Source organism: Oncorhynchus kisutch, linkage group LG16, assembly GCF_002021735.2.
Source record: "Oncorhynchus kisutch isolate 150728-3 linkage group LG16, Okis_V2, whole genome shotgun sequence".
Lineage (NCBI taxonomy): Eukaryota > Metazoa > Chordata > Actinopteri > Salmoniformes > Salmonidae > Oncorhynchus > Oncorhynchus kisutch.
In genome coordinates, this window is record NC_034189.2 from 51597840 (window position 1) to 51617662 (window position 19823).

A 19823-nucleotide genomic window follows, 5' to 3' on the forward strand; every position below is an offset into this window, starting at 1 on the left:
TGTCTGTTTTCCACAGGAGAGATTTAAATGTTTTACAAGAGGGGAGGTTATTTTACCATGTACAGTGAGGAAAGAAAGTATTTGATCCCCTGCTGATTTTGTACATTTGCCCACTGACAAAGAAATGATCCGTCTATAATTTTAATGGTAGGTTTATTTGAACAGTGAGAGACAGAATAACAACAACAAAAATCCAGAAAAACGCATGTCAAAAATGTTATAAATTGATTTGCATTTTAATGAGGGAAATAAGTATTTGACCCCCCCCTGCAAAACATGACTTAGTACTTGGTGGCAAAACCCTTGTTGGCAATGACAGAGGTCAGACGTTTCTTGTAGTTGGCCACCAGGTTTGCACACATCTCAGGAGGGATTTTGTCCCACTCCTCTTTGCAGATCTTCTCCAAGTCATTAAGGTTTCGAGGCTGACATTTGGCAACTCGAACCTTCAGCTCCCTCCACAGATTTTCTATGGGATTAAGGTCTGGAGACTGGCTAGGCCACTCCAGGACCTTAATGTGCTTCTTCTTGAGCCACTCCTTTGTTGCCTTGGCCGTGTGTTTTGGGTCATTGTCATGCTGGAATACCCATCCACGACCCATTTTCAATGCCCTGGCTGAGGGAAGGAGGTTCTCACCCAAGATTTGACGGTACATGGCCCCGTCCATCGTCCCTTTGATGCGGTGAAGTTGTCCTGTCCCCTTAGCAGAAAAACACCCCCAAAGCATAATGTTTCCACCTCCATGTTTGACGGTGGGGATGGTGTTCTTGGGGTCATAGGCAGCATTCCTCCTCCTCCAAACACGGCGAGTTGAGTTGATGCCAAAGAGCTCCATTTTGGTCTCATCTGACCAAAACACTTTCACCCAGTTGTCCTCTGAATCATTCAGATGTTCATTGGCAAACTTCAGACGGGCCTGTATATGTGCTTTCTTGAGCAGGGGAACCTTGCAGGTGCTGCAGGATTTCAGTCCTTCATGGCGTAGTGTGTTACCAATTGTTTTCTTGGTGACTATGGTCCCAGCTGCCTTGAGATCATTGACAAAATCCTCCCGTGTAGTTCTGGGCTGATTCCTCACCGTTCTCATGATCATTGCAACTCCACGAGGTGAGATCTTGCATGGAGCCCCAGGCCAAGGGAGATTGACAGTTATTTTGTGTTTCTTCCATTTGCGAATAATCGCACCAACTGTTGTCACCTTCTCACCAAGCTGCTTGGCGATGGTCTTGTAGCCCATTCCAGCCTTGTGTAGGTCTACAATCTTGTCCCTGACATCCTTGGAGAGATCTTTGGTCTTGGCCATGGTGGAGAGTTTGTAATCTGATTGATTGATTGCTTCTGTGGACAGGTGTCTTTTATACAGGTAACAAACTGAGATTAGGAGCACTCCCTTTAAGAGTGTGCTCCTAATCTCAGCTCGGGAGCCAGAAATCTTTCTGATTGAGAGGGGTCAAATACTTATTTCCCTCATTAAAATGCAAATCAATTTATAACATTTTTGACATGTGTTTTTCTGGATTTTTGTTGTTGTTATTCTGTCTCTCACTGTTCAAATAAACCTACCATTAAAATTATAGACTGATAATTTCTTTGTCAGTGGGCAAATGTACAAAATCAGCAGGTGATCAAATACTTTTTTCCCTCACTGTAGGTACAATGCAATGCCTGCTGAAGAGGTCACCATATTTTGGCGATACAAGGATGACCGTAATGTCTACAATACTGTCCTGGGAAAATCAGACTTGACAGACCAAGACCGTCAGTTCAGAGAGAACCAGGATTTTCCCTGAGGAATGGGCAAACGGCAACTTCTCTCTCCTACTGACTGATCTCAAGGACTCTGATAGTGGGAGTTATTCATGTTTCATACCAACAGAGGACATTCTTCGTCAAGTGGAACTTTCTGTTCAAGGTTTGTATTACAACCAAGTGTAACAGACAATTCATAGAGAATGGTCATGATTCTGCCTTTGCTTATCTATACAGTATTGGAATTTCCATGAACAGTTTTAAGAAGTTGATACAGTATTTGTATTTATTAGGGATCCCCATTAGATGCTGCCATGGCACACTTCCCGGGGTCTGTCACGCCTGCTCCCTCTCTGGCGCCAGTCTGTCTTCATTACACACACCTTTCACCATCATTACATCCAATATTGGACTCACCTTTACTTTGTTGACTACCCCCTCTATATTGGTCTACCTGCTTCTTGTCTCTACCAGCGTCTGTCCTCACAGGGTGAAAACACATTAAAGCACTTACATTGCATAAAAAAACAAAAATCATATAACATTATTACACCACTATTATATCTAACATAAAAAATACAAAATGTCTGTACTTTGTGTGTCTCTTCACAGTTCCTGCTGTTACATAAGGTGTATTTGTATGTTTTTTTAAAAATCAAATTTTACTGCTTGCATCAGTTACCTGATGTGGAATAGAGTTCCATGTAGTCATGGCTCTATGTGGCTCTATGTGGTACTGTGCGCCTCCCATAGTCTGTTCTGGACTTGGGGATTGTGAAGAGACCTCTGGTGGCATGTCCTGTGGGGTATGCATGGGTGTCCGAGCTGTGTGCTTGTATTTTAAACAGACAGCTCGGTACATTCAGCTTCTCAACACTTCTTACAAAAACAGGTAGTGATAACGTCAATTTGTCCTCCACTTTGAGCCATGAGAGATTGACATGCATATCATTAATGTTAGCTCTCTGTGTACTTTTAAGGGCCAGCCGTGCTGCCCTGTTCTGAGCCAACTGCAATTTTCCTAAGTCCCTCTTTGTGGCACCTGACCACACTACTGAATGGTAGTTGAGGTGCGACAAAACTAGGGCCTGTAGGACCTGCTTGTTGATAGTGTTGTTAAGAAGGCAGAACAGCGCTTTATTATGGACAGACTTCTCCCCATCTTAGCTACTGTCGTATCAATATGTTTTGACCATGACAGTTTTACAATTCAGGGTTACTCCAAGCAGTTTAATCACCTCAACTTGCTCAATTTCCACATTATTCATTGTGAGATGTAGTTGAGGTTTAGGGTTTAGTGAATGATTTGTCCCAAATACAATGCTTTTAGTTTTGGAAATATTTAGGACTAACTTATTCCTTGCCACCTATTCTGAAACTAACTTAACTCAAAGCCGTAAAGACTGAAAAAAGTAAGGGGCCTAAACAGCTATGATAACTCTTTATTTTACAGAGAAACTGCTCCTGAGCCTGAAGGTGATTCTAAGAGCAGCAGCATGAGCATCAGAAGACAGAACCGCACCTTCCTGTTACTCCTCCTCAGTCCAACTCTCTACTTTCTATGACTTACAGCATAGAAATTGGTCATTGTACCTCTTATGAAACTGTTGACAAGTACTGAGTGTTTAAACTGATGGAAAAACTTGTTTTTTGTCTGGGATGTATTTAATAGAAGACTTAAAATATACCTCTTGCTAGAACCACCTTTCAAGAGGTCGAGGAAAAAAGCTATTCCAAATTGCCTGTAGCCACGGTGTGTTTACTGATAGGACCACTTAAAGGGAAAGGGGATATCTAGTCAGTTGTACAACTGAAATATGTCTTCCGCATTTAACCCAACCCCTCTGAATCAGAGAGATGCGGGGGGCTGCCTTAATCGACATCCACATCTTAGGGGCTTGGGGAACAGTGGGTTAACTGCATTGCATTCTGCGTTGCAGAATGACAGACCTTTACCTTGGCAGCTCGGGGATTTGATCCAGCAACCTTTTTGGGTACTGGCCCAACGCTCTAACCATTGCAAACTATATTTAATGCACTTTTAATATAATATTTGTTGCTGAGTCAATGCATAAACCAGGGCCATCTGTAAAGTCAAAATTGGAAATGGGATTGAAATAGCTTTGAGTCAGTGTGTCCCTCCTGTCAACAAGATGCAGCTTTAGTAACTAAGATATTGAAATATTTCCAGATCAGTTATTAATATTGTACTACCAAATGACAGATGTTTTGTTGATATCTTGAGATTGAACATGTGCTGCACAGTAAAAACATTGTTATTCTAGTCAACTTTTCAATTAGAAAGTAGTTACTTTGACACCACAGTGTTATTTCAAGGAAACATATTCACTTCCTCAATGCTCTTTATTAAAGAGTGTTAAGATCATGTGGTTGCATTGTGTGTTCAGTCAGATGTCTGTCAGAAGGAGGAAGTCAGTTCAGTATCAAAGATTTATCACAGCTCTGAGGATGACGAGGATTGTTGCCTGTCTGTTCTGTAAGACCATTTATTTTTCTTATTTATTTTACATTCATTTTACAATAAATGAAGTGTCTCATGGATTCTTCTGTTCTTAGGTGTCTTAAAACTGTGTGTTGGAGCTGAGGCTTTGACAGAGACACTGGTAGAGCTTGGACACAATGCAACACTGAACTGTTCTCTTAATAATGTAACTGATGCACATTGGTACCTACATCGCCAACCACAGCCTCCACTGGCCATACTCCGCTCTTTCAGTAGTAGGAGTCCTGATGCTTTTTATTACAATAATAATTATAGACAGAAATATTCATTAGAAACGGGACATAGATTGTTAATACAGAATGTAACAGTAGATGATTGTGGAGTGTATTACTGTGCAAAGAAAGAAAACGATAGTTTCCTTTTCAGTAACGGCACCAGACTCATGACCCCTGGTAAGTGCACATTTCATTCAATCACCAACATTCTCTATTTTGTCTCAAATATACTTCTGAAAAGTGTTTTTGTTCATGTTTAACACAGCTAGGTGCAAAACCACTACAGAAATGTTACATCCACTTTGAGTACCATAACTCAAAGTGAATCTAGGCTATAAATGTTTTCCATAACCCTGCAGTTCTCAAATAAATCAACGAACCAACAAATATAAGTGTGAAGCTCCATAAGTGATTGTGTTTGTCATTTTTCAACTAATTTAATAGTGACTTTAATAGTCTCAAGTATTTTAATGATTGTAAACATATTGTGCTTATTTAGGCTATCACATTTGGTTGAAATAAAATGCAGAAATTCTAAGTAAGTACATTTGCCAATTTCAGTTGATCCTGAAGCAACAGAGCAACCCAGAGAATTCAACACAACATGGCTAAAGGGTCTTCTCATTGGATCTGGGGTCTTGAATGCAGTGCTCATTTTATTGGTGTCAGGTGTGTTTCTACATTCTTAAAATGGGGTTTGTTAGTAACCTAGTAACATTGTGGTGGTATGTTGTGGCTCAGTTGGTAGAACATGGCACTTGTGTTGCCAGGGTTGTGGGTTTGATTTCCCGTGCCACCCATATGTAAAGTGTATGCAGGCATGACTATAAGTTGCTTAGGATAAAAGCGTCTGATAAATGGCATATTATTATATTTTTTATCTTACTAAAACTTTTCTTTAGACTGGATACCAGGCTAACCTTTCCTGCTTTTACAAGCAATGTTAGGACTATCTGTTACTGTACTTTTGACTGCATGGAGACCCAATACACACTGTAAGATGTTACTCAGTGAAGTGTGATCACAATAGTCTATACTAATTCCACCTGTATGGGTCATCTTAGCCATTTCAGTGCTGTGGAAGAGAGCTGCTTGCCAGAAGAACCATGACTCTCCTCCAACCCCTGAACCACCTGAAAGGACAGACAGTCTAGAGGTCAGTATCTGTAGTGAGAATATATACAGTGCCTTGCGAAAGTATTCGGCCCCCTTGAACTTTGCGACCTTTTGCCACATTTCAGGCTTCAAACATAAATATATAAAACTGCATTTTTTTGTGAAGAATCAACAACAAGTGGGACACAATCATGAAGTGGAACGACATTTATTGGATATTTCTAACTTTTTTAACAAATAAAAAGCTGAAAAATTGGGCATGCAAAATTATTCAGCCCCTTTACTTTCAGTGCAGCAAACTCACTCCAGAAGTTCAGTGAGGATCTCTGAATGATCCAATGTTGACCTAAATGACTAATGATGATAAATACAATCCACCTGTGTGTAATCAAGTCTCCGTATAAATGCACCTGCACTGTGATAGTCTCAGAGGTCCGTTAAAAGCGCAGAGAGCATCATGAAGAACAAGGAACACACCAGGCAGGTCCGAGATACTGTTGTGAAGAAGTTTAAAGCCGGATTTGGATACAAAAAGATTTCCCAAGCTTTAAACATCCCAAGGAGCACTGTGCAAGCGATAATATTGAAATGGAAGGAGTATCAGACCACTGCAAATCTACCAAGACCTGGCCGTCCCTCTAAACTTTCAGCTCATACAAGGAGAAGACTGATCAGAGATGCAGCCAAGAGGCCCATGATCACTCTGGATGAACTGCAGAGATCTACAGCTGAGGTGGGAGACTGTCCATAGGACAACAATCAGTCGTATATTGCACAAATCTGGCCTTTATGGAAGAGTGGCAAGAAGAAAGCCATTTCTTAAAGATATCCATAAAAAAGTGTCGTTTAAAGTTTGCCACAAGCCACCTGGGAGACACACCAAACATGTGGAAGAAGGTGCTCTGGTCAGATGAAACCAAAATTGAACTTTTTGGCAACAATGCAAAACGTTATGTTTGGCGTAAAAGCAACACAGCTCATCACCCTGAACACACCATCCCCACTGTCAAACATGGTGGTGGCAGCATCATGGTTTGGGCCTGCTTTTCTTCAGCAGGGACAGGGAAGATGGTTAAAATTGATGGGAAGATGGATGGAGCCAAATACAGGACCATTCTGGAAGAAAAGCTGATGGAGTCTGCAAAAGACCTGAGACTGGGACGGAGATTTGTCTTCCAACAAGACAATGATCCAAAACATAAAGCAAAATCTACAATGGAATGGTTCAAAAATAAACATATCCAGGTGTTAGAATGGCCAAGTCAAAACCAGACCTGAATCCAATCGAGAATCTGTGGAAAGAACTGAAAACTGCTGTTCACAAATGCTCTCCATCCAACCTCACTGAGCTCGAGCTGTTTTGCAAGGAGGAATGGGAAAAATTTCAGTCTCTCGATGTGCAAAACTGATAGAGACATACCCCAAGCGACTTACAGCTGTAATCACAGCAAAAGGTGGCGCTACAAAGTATTAACTTAAGGGGGCTGAATAATTTTGCACGCCCAATTTTTCAGTTTTTGATTTGTTAAAAAAGTTTGAAATATCCAATAAATGTCGTTCCACTTCATGATTGTGTCCCACTTGTTGTTGATTCTTCACAAAAAAGTACAGTTTTATATCTTTATGTTTGAAGCCTGAAATGTGGCAAAAGGTCGCAAAGTTCAAGGGGGCCGAATACTTTCGCAAGGCACTGTATATATACAGTATATTACAATATATTATATTTATCTTTATGAGGGATGTTTTCACTCATATCCACATTGTTTTTCAGTATGAAGTGATACAGCTGGTACCCCAAGCGAGAGGACTAAGGCCCGACCCCATAGCCTCAACTATTTACTCAAGAGTCCAGTTTCCAAATCATGAACTCACAACTACTACTTAATAAGGTGCCAAATCTTGACTTTGATGGATAATGTGAACTAGAAAATGACTTTGGTAGATAAAGTGAATCTACTCTGAATATTCATATTTTTGTGTAATGTATTTAGTGGTGCTCTTCGTCACTATCGTCTATATACCAGTCAGCAATATCTTTGAAGGAAATTATTACTTTTGTGTCTTGATTCATGTTTTTCATTTTTCATTGCTGGAAATAAGTTCATATTTGCCTGTCTTGAAAGTAAACTGTTACTTTTTTTGTGAAGCAGTTAGGAAGAGGTTTGTGCATTTCTGTAGAAAAAGCCCCCAAGCCTTTTGTAGTGTATTGATGCTGCATCAACCACACATATCCTGTTTGAGAGCTTAGCTACACGTCCCAATTACTGTACAATAAACCATTTTTGATGACTTGTACAAGCTTTCAATTAGTTCATTAGAAAGCCTACTTCATGTGCCCCATAACACCTTTCTGAGTAGAAGGTAGTGTCACAACTTCTGCCGAGGTCGGTCCACCTTTAATTTGTTTGTTTACCTGGTTCACATTCCCTCATCAGATTAAATGTATATTACCATCTGTTTCCCCCATGTCTGTGTGTGGAATTGTTCTTTGTGTAGGGTGTTACGCTACAGGCTGGCTTGCGCTATGTTTGTTTCAACAAACCTAGGTTTGTTTGTTTTGTTTAACCCGGTTCATGTTCCCGTGGTTGTGCTTTGTGCTGCCTCGCCTGTGCCTTTGGGCCAGGGTGTATATTAAAGTTCTCCTGTTATCACCCATCTCTGCTCTCCTGCGCCTGACTTCCCGGCAACCAGTCACTCACCCCGTTACAGGTAGTGGTTTCTATATTTTAGTTGTTTAAGTTCAGACCACTATAAGAAAGGTAATGTCAGTGTATTGCACTTTTTTCAAACATTATCTCATTGTTCACTTCATGGAAAAATAAAGCTAGAATCATTAATTGATACAATAACAAAGTGGCCTCAATTTTGGTAAAAAGCTGAGGGATGGGCCTGGAAATATGTAACCACTCACATTCGTAGACAGAACTATGGTCAGATCATCCATGATATCAACATTAGAGTTTTAACCATGCTTTGAGGCTACACAGTGTTTGTTTATATTTTGTGTTCTGATGGGGTAGGACATTTGACCAAGATCATGAGGCATATATAAGTTATATTCCTCAAGAATCAATATGTATATCGTTAATTTATAATAAGAGTCCCTAAATGGAAGAAACAACTAAGGATTCTAGCTTCAATACCAGGTAGAGGGGCTGTTTTCAATAGCTTTTCTTGCTCTGCATAATGAGAATGTGGCTATTATGCCAGAGATGAATTGACACTCACCACTTCCTCTTTGCACAGACTTGCACTTAATGTGGAAACTTTAAGCAAGTTAACAATGACCCACATCATTGTATTGTTTTTTTCATCACTTTTTAAAGTTTGAACTTTACTTAAGTTAAGTTAATCTTGAAACTAGCAATCCCGGATCCGGGATCGTAATCATAGCCTCAAACGAATTAGCATAACGCAGCAGACATAAATACCCCTAGAAACTTTTCCTATTCATGAAAATCGCAAATGAAATTAATTAAATATATTCAAACACAAGCTTAGCCTTTTGTTAACAACACTGTCATCTCAGATTTTCAAAATATGCGTTACAGCCAACGCTAGACAAGCATTTGTGTAAGTTTATCATGGCATAATGCTATGCTAGGCTCTGCTGGCAGCAGGCAACATTTTCACGAAAATAAGAAAAGCAACCAAATTAAATAATTTACCTTTGAAGAACTTCAGATGCTTTCACTCAGGAGACTCCCAGTTAGATAGCAAATGTTCCTTTTTTCCAAAAATATTATTTTTGTAGGCGAAATAGCTCCCGTTTGTTCATCATGCTTGGCTGAGAAATCGACCGGAAAATGCTACCACTACAACGCCAAACTTTTTTCAAAATTTGCTCCATAATATCGACAGAAACACGGCAAACGTTGTTTAGGATCCATCCTCAAGGTGTTTTTAACATATATATTCGATAATATATCCGTCGAGGCAATTGGTTTCTCATAAGAAGCGATTGGAAAAATGGCTACCTCAGTATTTTACGCAAGATTTTCTGCGGGAGACACCATGTGACCACTTGCTATATATGGTCCCTTATGGCTATTCTTCAATGGAAATGTGTAAAAAGACGTCACAATGCTGTAGACACCTTGGGGAATACGTGGAAAACGTAAGCTCATCCGTAGCTCATTCACAGCCATATAAGGAATCATTGGCATGGGGCGGTTTAAAAAAATGTGGCTCTTCCTGGTTGGATGGGTTTCGCCTGTAACATCAGTTCTGTGGCACTCACAGACAATATATTTGCAGTTTTGGAAACGTCAGAGTGTTTTCTATCCAAAGCTGTCAATTATATGCATAGTCGAGCATATTTTCGTGACAAAATATATTGTTTAAAACGGGAACGTTTTTCATCCCAAAAATTTTATAGCGCCCCCCTAATGCTTAACTGGTGTTCCACTAGTAATGAAAGCTAACTGACCATAAAGACACACCTATTTGAAAGGGGGGAGGGTCAATAAAGTAAATTGCTATTCAATTCGGGACTTGAATTGAAATTCAGTTATTGGATTTAATAACTGTCGAAGGAAATAATGTGTCCCTGCAATGAGTAAGTCTATAGGAAAAGTGGGCATGACTATGATACGTCTGACCTCTAGAATGTAACAGTAGGTGATTGTGGAGGTTTTTACTGTGCACAGAAAGAAGACCAGGGTCTACTATTCAGAAATGGCACCAGACTCATAACCACCAGTGCAGATTCAATTAAATTACAGATATATTTCATCAAAATATACATCTTTATTTAAATATATCACATTTTGAGTATTTATCCTGTCACAACATATGTTGAATGTGGGATGCAGACCACTTTAAACATCCTGTTCATTATGGTCTTCCTTGTTCTGTTACAAATGTGTGATGTCTTGTAAAACTGGTTTAGAGTAACCCAGGATATATAACATTGTGTTACCCGGAGTGGAACAGGGGAATCCAAGAGCAGACTCAGACGAGGAGACTGGGATGAAGTAACCAAGGTATTTATTTAAACACAGGGGGAAGATGGAGTGCAGGCCAGGGGAAGCTCGGTTGGGTTGCAGGAAAACAGGTGCTGAGGCTGAGGCTGGAGTGAGAGGGGTTGGGACAGGGTAAGCAGGTCCGGAGGGGAATCCCAGGGAGTAGTAGAGTGGGGAATCCAGGAAAAAGTAGCAGGATGTCGAGACGTGGAACTGGAGACAGGGACCAGAGTCAGAGCGGGGGTAACTAGCGGAGAGGAGAACAGTGTCAGGCAAGGAAAGCAGGCACAACAGAATAACAGGATTTAACAGTAACAAACAGCTAGAAGTGTAGACTGACTGAGCAGAGATTACAATCTGGCAGCGTGGAAGTGGCAGGGCTGAGTGTTTGTAGAGGTCTTGATTATGGAACAGGTTGCAGCTGGTGGGGATCTGCCTTCACTCCAGCACACCTGTCTCCGCCCACACAATCACACACACACAGAGAGAGAGAGGGAGAGGGAGAGTGTACTGGGGGAGTGGTGGCATGTCAAGGAGACACAGGATGAGCAGTAGAGGGCGTGGCAGGAGCAGATGTAACACATTGTAACACAGATGTAACACATATTTAATGTTATATGCTGAGAATGTAGATGTTACTTGTGTAATATTGATATAGACTTTTCCTATGATGTTGGTTTGTATTTCAGTACATATCGTTGTCTTGGCATATCAGAACAGAAACTGTCTTTCAAAACTAAGACCACCTCAAGATGCAGACCAGAGGTAAGAGACTTGTTGTACACCACTTGAACAGTTGCAGCATTCTTACTCACCAATTCAAATACTGAAAAGCATATAACATAACATGTACAGTGGGGCAAAAAAGTATTTAGTCAGCCACCAATTGTGCAAGTTCTCCCACTTAAAAAGATGAGAGAGGCCTGTAATGCTCATCATAGGTACACTTCAACTATGACAGACAAAATTAGGGAAGAAAATCCAGGATTTTTTATGAATTTATTTGCAAATTATGGTGGAAAATAAGTATTTTTTGCCCCACTGTAGGTGTTTTGCCATTTAAATCAGTGACACAGATCACAGCACCACCAATTTTTTTTAAATTTTTTTTTTAAATGTCACCTTTATTTAACTAGGCAAGATCAGTTAAGAACAAATTCTTATTTTCAATGACAGCCTAGGAACAGTGGGTTAACTGCCTTGTCAGCTCGGGGGTTTGAACTTGCAAACTTCCGGTTACTAGTCCACCGCTCTAACCACTAGGCTACCCTGCCGCACCAAGAGGATTACATCCTGAACTTGAGTCAATAGTTACTATTGCAGTATAATGCATAGTTCCACAAGTACAAGCTAACAACTCCAGCTAGTCCCAGTGTGTTATTATATACATGAATGGTCAATCCATTAGTGTAACTATCTTCTAGTAAAATCTCATGATTACAGTAATCAGCTGCTTAACTTCCTTTTTTTTCTAAAGCTGTGACTTCTGTGGAAATGGCCATTGAAATTGCAGTGAAGGTCACAGGAAGTGACCCACTCAGCAGAAGTTGTGAGAAAGATCTTGCACAGTGGAAAGTAGCACATTTCACCACCACACAAATAGCTAATGTAAATGGTCTCAGGCTGGGGTTTTACAATGTTTTGTTCCCCAGTGTGTAAGAATGTGTCTGTTGCAATACACTTTTGTAATGAATGCCTTCACAGGGGTTGTTACTCTACCGTAACAAAGTTGTCTTAAACAATAACAAACAAACAAAAATGATTTGAGATAAGGTATAGCCTACACATGTCCAGTAAATCATGTCTAATTATTTAGCCATAGCTTCTAGAACAATGATGCAATAATCACAAAACTCTTCAGATGGTCTGTCCTTGATGACACTTCATTTTCCCGGTTGTGGCAGGGCAAGGTGTGTGTGTGTTATGACAGGGTACGGGTGTTAGTTAAGGCAGGTTCCAGGGCCTGGTGGTATGGGGTCTACATATCAGGGAAATTATTCCATCTACAGGGACTCTACTGGGCTTCTAAATATCCCCTGTGACATCATCCTCTCAGGCTGGTTAGGTGTGCTGCAAACAAACAAACTGTAGTCAGGGATTTGAGGTGAGGCAGTGTACACAAACATCTCAGCAAAGTCTCTATAACATCTCAAGGATCACATCAATATAATATAACCTGCACTTTTTAGTCCTTATGTGTCATCATGATTTTCAGTGATACACACAGTACCACACATTTTGGCAGACATTTGAACAGGTTGAAAATAGAAAGCACTGCATGTGTTCGCACAATGCATCCTGGTAACCCAACAAATAACCAACAGAAACCAGCCACGAGGCAAAAGCCCTAGCATAGAAAAGAGGTGGACACATTATACTCACAAGGGAGTCAAGAGGTAAATGATCTAGGAGAGATAATTGACGTTCTTAATCCAGCAGCACATTGTCTTTGAACACTGTCCAAATAAGCTCTGGTCCAGTATGTTGCGTCACGTCACTTGCTGATCCTGTTTATTGGCAGGCTGACCACACCACTTGTTGCAAAATAAATGTCCATACACATGTTATTCAATTCCTTGCATCCAAACTGCTCGCGCGCGTCTGCGTAGCCAGGTGCTAACATAGAACTCGGTTCTATTTGTGAAGCTTGATACACTGCAAATCTCCTCATTGGTTTTAGGAGCATATACTCGCCGTCAGTGATTGAAAGACAAACTGTGGTCCACACTCCAGGCCAGTTGGTGGTGGTACTGCACCTTAAAGTTGGTTGCCTACCGCCATATAAAGTCCAAAGAAGAAGAAGCCCGAAGGAGGAGAGATTACTGGAAACAAACTATTAATCTGTGGATTAATTGTCAGAGTAGATGCACCTTGTGCACCTTGTGCATTTCAATTGAAATAACAACCCAATGTTCATATCCCAGGACAAATTAGCTAGCAACAAGAAGCTATCTAGCTAAATTGCCATGAATGTTTGATGCTTTTCGACCTGTCCCCAAATTAATATAATTGGTTCGGAGTTCGTTTTGATATTTCAACCTGCGCGTCCTGTTTGATGTGGATGGACAAAATCAACATTCTCTAGTGTTCCATTCGGGACGCACCTTTGGAGAGTGTGTGACCGACAATGTCCAACTCAAAAGGTTTCATTAGCATGATGATGGGACATGTATAGTATTTGAGTTATAGTATATAATTGCCAGCTACGCCTATGGGTAAACCATTTGAATTCAATCTTTTTTTGACAGAACCACTTTAGATTTGAATTGTTAGGTTCAGAGTAAAAAAACTCTACGGACACTATGAAAGTTTAACTGAGTTTATTCTTCCCAGAGGGCCAATACAGCTGCATTCAGACAAAGACATGTTCACACAAGCACTGATATTTAACCCTTCCTCCTAGGCTGAGTCTCCTCCTACACATCTGTACAAGCACTGATATTTAACCCTTCCTCCTAGGCTGAGTCTCTTCCTACACATCTGTACAAGCACTGATATTTAACCCTTCCTCCTAGGCTGAGTCTCCTCCTACACATCTGTACAAGCACTGATATTTAACCCTTCCTCCTAGGCTGAGTCTCCTCCTACATATCTGTACAAGCACTGATATTTAACCCTTCCTCCTAGGCTGAGTCTCCTCCTACACATCTGTACAAGCACTGATATTTAACCCTTCCTCCTAGGCTGAGTCTCTTCCTACACATCTGTACAAGCACTGATATTTAACCCTTCCTCCTAGGCTGAGTCTCCTCCTACACATCTGTACAAGCACTGATATTTAACCCTTCCTCCTAGGCTGAGTCTCCTCCTACACATCTGTACAAGCACTGATATTTAACCCTTCCTCCTAGGCTGAGTCTCTTCCTACACATCTGTACAAGCACTGATATTTAACCCTTCCTCCTAGGCTGAGTCTCTTCCTACACATCTGTACAAGCACTGATATTTAACCCTTCCTCCTAGGCTGAGTCTCCTCCTACACATCTGTACAAGCACTGATATTTAACCCTTCCTCCTAGGCTGAGTCTCTTCCTACACATCTGTACAAGCACTGATATTTAACCCTTCCTCCTAGGCTGAGTCTCCTCCTACACATCTGTACAAGCACTGATATTTAACCCTTCCTCCTAGGCTGAGTCTCCTCCTACACATCTGTGCAAACACTGTATCTTTACTGCTCGGCAGGAAACTAAGTAATATGGACATAAACTTTTCTTTCTCCCTTAACGTGACCTGACCTGACCTCGCTTCCCTGCACTCAGCACATTCCAAGATTAATTGCACACACTATATACCTTCCTCCTACAGATAACCATTAGCTTCTGGTGTAGACCCTCTAAACCTAAGCCCTCCCAAGTGACATGAATAAGTGTATTTCATACTCTCAGAACCCAACAGAATGAAACCTTGTCTTCATCACTGGAAAAGATAAACGGTTGAGATTGAAATCATTTAAAAGCTTAGAAACAGGTTTGTCAAACTCTTCTATAATTTCTGGGGGGAAAAAATATTTTTAATACAAATTTGATCTTTTAACCTTTAATGTTAACTAACTCAGATTTGTTTCATATTTGCAGTCGCATGTGTTGTAGCTTAGATCCCATTTCACATCATCTAAGGTTTTGGTGTTGTGCCCACCATCGGTTGAGACACAACATGCTCTTGAACACAGGGTGGGTGTCATGTTTTGGGTGATAAATGACTCAAATATAAATCAAATGGAACCTCAAAGATGGTTGGAGGTCCACACATCAAAGAACGGTGACTTGAATGGGAATATCTGTTGTTTTAAATTATACTTTCCATCCTCCATAGGAACTCTATTTAAATCATAGAAATAAAAAAAACAGAATAGAGATGACCATTTAAGTTGACCTTCAATAGTGGATGGACCGGCGGTCATCTTTGTGGTAGTAATTAGAAGTTTCAATTAAATGTACATTTCAATGGTGACTTGTATTTCTATGATTGAAAAACAAATCAATGATGTTTTATTGTCAGTACACTGGATATGTGCAGTGAAATGTGTTGATTTACAGGTTCAGCCATAGTAGAACCGGGCTCCTTTGAGCAAGTTAGGGTTAAATACCTTGCTCAAGAACACATCTACAGATTTTTCAACTTGTTGGCTCAGGTATTCAAACCAGCGCCCTTTCCGTTGCAGGCCCAATGCTTTATGCGCTAGGCTACCTAACAACCAAATGAAATAGCACCCACCCTGTATTCAAGAGCATGTTGTGTCTGAACCGATGGCAGGCACAACACAAACTCAGATGATGTGGAATAGGGTCTAAGGTACAACATCTGCAAATATGCATATATTTTTGAACGTGTTTCTAGATAATTAACGTTAAAGTTTAAATCTTAACTTGTTGAGAGTGAGGGTGAAGTACCTGCGGCGAGGAACGCAGAGTTTGGGCCTCCTTCCAAGGATGATGAGGAATATTTTGGCCCAGTGGGAGTGAGATTTGTAGAGAGAATAGATCCTTGATTTTTGGGTGATCCATATGTGGTGTCAGGTTGGGTGGAGGAGAGGTTGGGGACTGTTGAGTTAGTGAATGTAACTCGGAGTGGACTGGTGATGATTTGTTGTGTTTCCTGCGCCCAGATTGAGCGGGCGGTCCGGATTACGAGATTAGGGACAATAATTGTGACGTGCTTTGCTCTCTGGAAAGGAGTGATAATGGGGGTGGCATTAAGTGTTGAGGAGGAGCAGTTGAAATGGAAGATTCCCGGTGTCTGTGATGCACGCCATTTGGTGAGCAGTAGATCCGGTGGGGAAACGGAGAAGACATTATCTGTCATGCTGAGTTTTGATGCAGAGTCGTTACCAGATAAGGTCAAGAACGTGTCAGTTATCCCGTGAGAGTTGTTTTAGGTGTGAAGTTTATGGGCATATTGCAACAGTGTGTAGGAGGGAGATGCCTAGATGTGAGAAGTGTGCAGGAGGGCATGAGATGAAGGAATGTGTAGTATCAGTGGAGGAAGTTGTTTGTGTTAGTTGTGGGGGTGATCATGAGGCTGGAGATCGGAGGTGTCCTGTGAGAGAAAGGAAGATTGAGGTTGCAAGGGTCAGAGTAGTACAGAAAGTGTTGTATGCCGTAGCAGTGAAGAGAGTGGTAGAGGAAGATGGTACTGGGTGAGGGATCCTGAGAGGATTCATGTAAGTAGGTAGATATCAAGAGAGAGTGATGGGAAGAATATGTGCTTCAGTAAAGTGGGATCTTTAGCATTTATAGCCGTGGTTGGTAATTGTACTGTAGAAATGGTTTGAAAGTCACAGAACATAGAGGTTGTGGTGGCAACTGTAGGGGGTGTTGAGTGGTAGTGATATGTCCTCTAAGGCCGTTGGTCTGGAGTAGGACTAGATAGGGTGGTGGGTGGTGGATTTTTAGGGATAATAGGTGATAGGGCAATTTTCCTTTTCCCCATTGTTGTAGTATTGTACTGCCATCCTGTTAGGAGGTAACAGATTATTTTATATGGTTCAAATGTATTTTCACTGTGTTCCATGGTGTTATTCGCCCCCTAGTGGAGCTTTCTGGTACTTAGAAAGATGACGGAAACAGGAAGGAGATAAGTCGTTCTGCACGCATAGAAGCAGCTAAAAACAACGCTGCGGTGCAGGTCTTTCAGTGTAGTTATTTCTTGTCACGCTTCAGCCTTGGAAAATATTTGTTTGTAAATTTGATTCAAGCATTTAGCTAGTGATGCTAATCTTGTTATTGATAGAGTTGCTTACATATCAATGTTGGTTGGTTGCATTTACTCACAAATTGCAATGCCTTTCATGTATGTCGTTAGCTGTATTACTTTGCTCGTGCGTCATGCATATGAATTGTAAAATATACAATACTGTAGTTTTGTTACTGTTTCTAGTGTAATATGCTTTGTTATCCTCCATAGATGGTTGTACATTATTTGAGTAATGAAAGGAGTTTGGCAATTACCATATGAGTAACACTTAGCCACATGAGATGCATGGTACCTTAACACGTGCTTTGTATTTATGTAACTTCAAATGTATAATATACAGCTACAGTATGTCAGTGTGAATTGAATACTAAAGTATATTCTTTTCTATATTTTGCAGTTTCACAACATAAACGTTTTCAATATATTAATTCAAGAAAGGTCACGCCTTGGGAGTTTTATTGAAGACTTATTTGTTAGCAGTGGTGGGCCGTCAGGGCCGGCAAGGCCTTCTCTGCTGGCCTAAACATCATCAGAATATATATTTTTTTAAATATACTTTCCCACAAATATGTATTAAATTATTTTTCAGAGTAAGAGTTATACTCTTCATTTCATAGCTTTCCTCTTGGTTGCACCCCCCCCCCCCCCAGCTACTCGCCCAAGCCTCCCCAGCTTCTCCTTTACCCAAATCCAGATAGCAGATGTTCTGAAAGAGCTGCAAAACCTGGACCCGTACAAATCAGCTGGACTTGACAATCTGTTTAACCTCTATTTCTGAAACTATCCGCCGCCATTGTCGCAACCCCTATTACCAGCCTGTTCAACCTCTCTTTCATATCGTCTAAGATCCCCAAGGATTGGAAAGCTGCCGCAGTCATCCCCCTCTTCAAAGGGGGAGACACCCTGGACCCAAACTGTTACAGACCTATATCCATCCTGCCCTGCCTATCTAAGGTCTTCGAAAGACTAGTCAACAAACAGATCACTGACCATCTCGAATCCCACCGTACCTTCTCCGCTGTGCAATCTGGTTTCCGAGCCGGTCACGGGTGCACCTCAGCCACGCTCAAGGTACTAAACGATATCATAACCGCCATCGATAAAAGACAGTACTGTGCAGCCGTCTTCATCGACCTGGCCAAGGCTTTCGACTCTGTCAATCACCATATTCTTATTGGCAGACTCAGTAGCCTCGGTTTTTTTAATGACTGCCTTGCCTGATTCACCAACTACTTTGCAGACAGAGTTCAGTGTGTCAAATCGGAGGGCATGTTGTCCGGTCCTCTGGCAGTCTCTACAGGGTTCAATTCTCGGGCCAACTCTTTTCTCTGTATATATCAATGATGTTGCTCTTGCTGCGGGCGATTCCCTGATCCACCTCTACGCAGACGACACCATTCTGTATACTTCTGGCCCTTCCTTGGACACTGCTATCTAACCTCCAAACGAGCTTCAATGCCATACAACTCTTTCCGTGGCCTCCAACTGCTCTTAAACGCTAGTAAAACCAAATGCATGCTTTTCAACCTTTCGCTGCCTGCACCCGCACGCCCGACTAGCATCACCACCCTGGATGGTTCTGACCGAGAATATGTGGACATCTATAAGTACCTAGGTGTCTGGCTAGACTGTAAACTCTCCTTCCAGACTCATATCAAACATCTCCAATCTAAAATCAAATCTAGAGTCGGCTTTCTATTCCACAACAAAGCCTCCTTCACTCACGCCGCCAAACTTACCCTAGTAAAACTGACTATCCTACCGATCCTCGACTTCGGCGATGTCATCTACAAAATAGCTGAGTACAAACTCTACTCAGCAAACTGGATGCAGTTTATCACAGTGCCATCTGTTTTGTTACTAAAGCACCTTATACCACCCTCCAATGCAACCTGTATGCTCTAGTCGGCTGGTCCTCGCTACATATTCGTAGCCAGATCCACTGGCTCCAGGTCATCTACAAGTCCATGCTAGGTAAAGCTCAGCCTTTTCTCAGTTCACTGGTCACGATGGCAACACCCACCCGTAGCACGTGCTCCAGCAGGTGTATCTCACTGATCATCCCTAAAGCCAACACCTCATTTGGCCGCCTTTCCTTCCAGTTCTCTGCTGCCTGTGACTGGAACGAATTGCAAAAATCGCTGAAGTTGGAGACTTTTATCTCCCTCACAAACTTTAAACATCTGCTATCTGAGCAGCTAACCGATCGCTGTAGCTGTACATAGTCCATCGGTAAATAGCCCACCAAATTTACCTACCTCATCCCCATACTGTTTTTATTTATTTACTTTTCTGCTCTTTTGCACACCAATATCTCTACCTGCACATGACCATCTGATCATTTATCACTCCAGTGTTAATCTGCTAAATTGTAATTATCTGCCTACCTCCTCATGCCTTTTGCACACAATGTATATAGACTCTTTTCTTTTCTTTTTTTCTACTGTGTTATTGACTTGTTAATTGTTTACTCCATGTGAAACTCTGTGTTGTTGTCTGTTCACACTGCTATGCTTTATCTTGGCCAGATCGCAGTTGTAAATGAGAACTTGTTCTCA

At 41.2% G+C, this 19823-nt stretch overlaps 2 long non-coding RNA genes across 2 annotated transcripts; one reads left to right on the plus strand and one right to left on the minus strand.

Annotated features, from left to right (window-relative positions):
* The first annotated feature begins 3060 nt into the window (after positions 1-3060).
* Positions 3061-8260, plus strand: LOC109890482 (uncharacterized). The gene is made up of 5 exons (XR_002255415.2): positions 3061-4247; positions 4328-4666; positions 5051-5158; positions 5554-5645; positions 7377-8260. It is a non-coding gene; the product is annotated as an uncharacterized LOC109890482 (long non-coding RNA).
* A 2074-nt stretch (positions 8261-10334) lies between these two features.
* Positions 10335-11500, minus strand: LOC109890489 (uncharacterized). The gene is made up of 2 exons (XR_002255421.2): positions 10910-11500; positions 10335-10816 (listed from the first exon to the last, which is right to left on the minus strand). It is a non-coding gene; the product is annotated as an uncharacterized LOC109890489 (long non-coding RNA).
* Positions 11501-19823: the final 8323 nt, after the last annotated feature.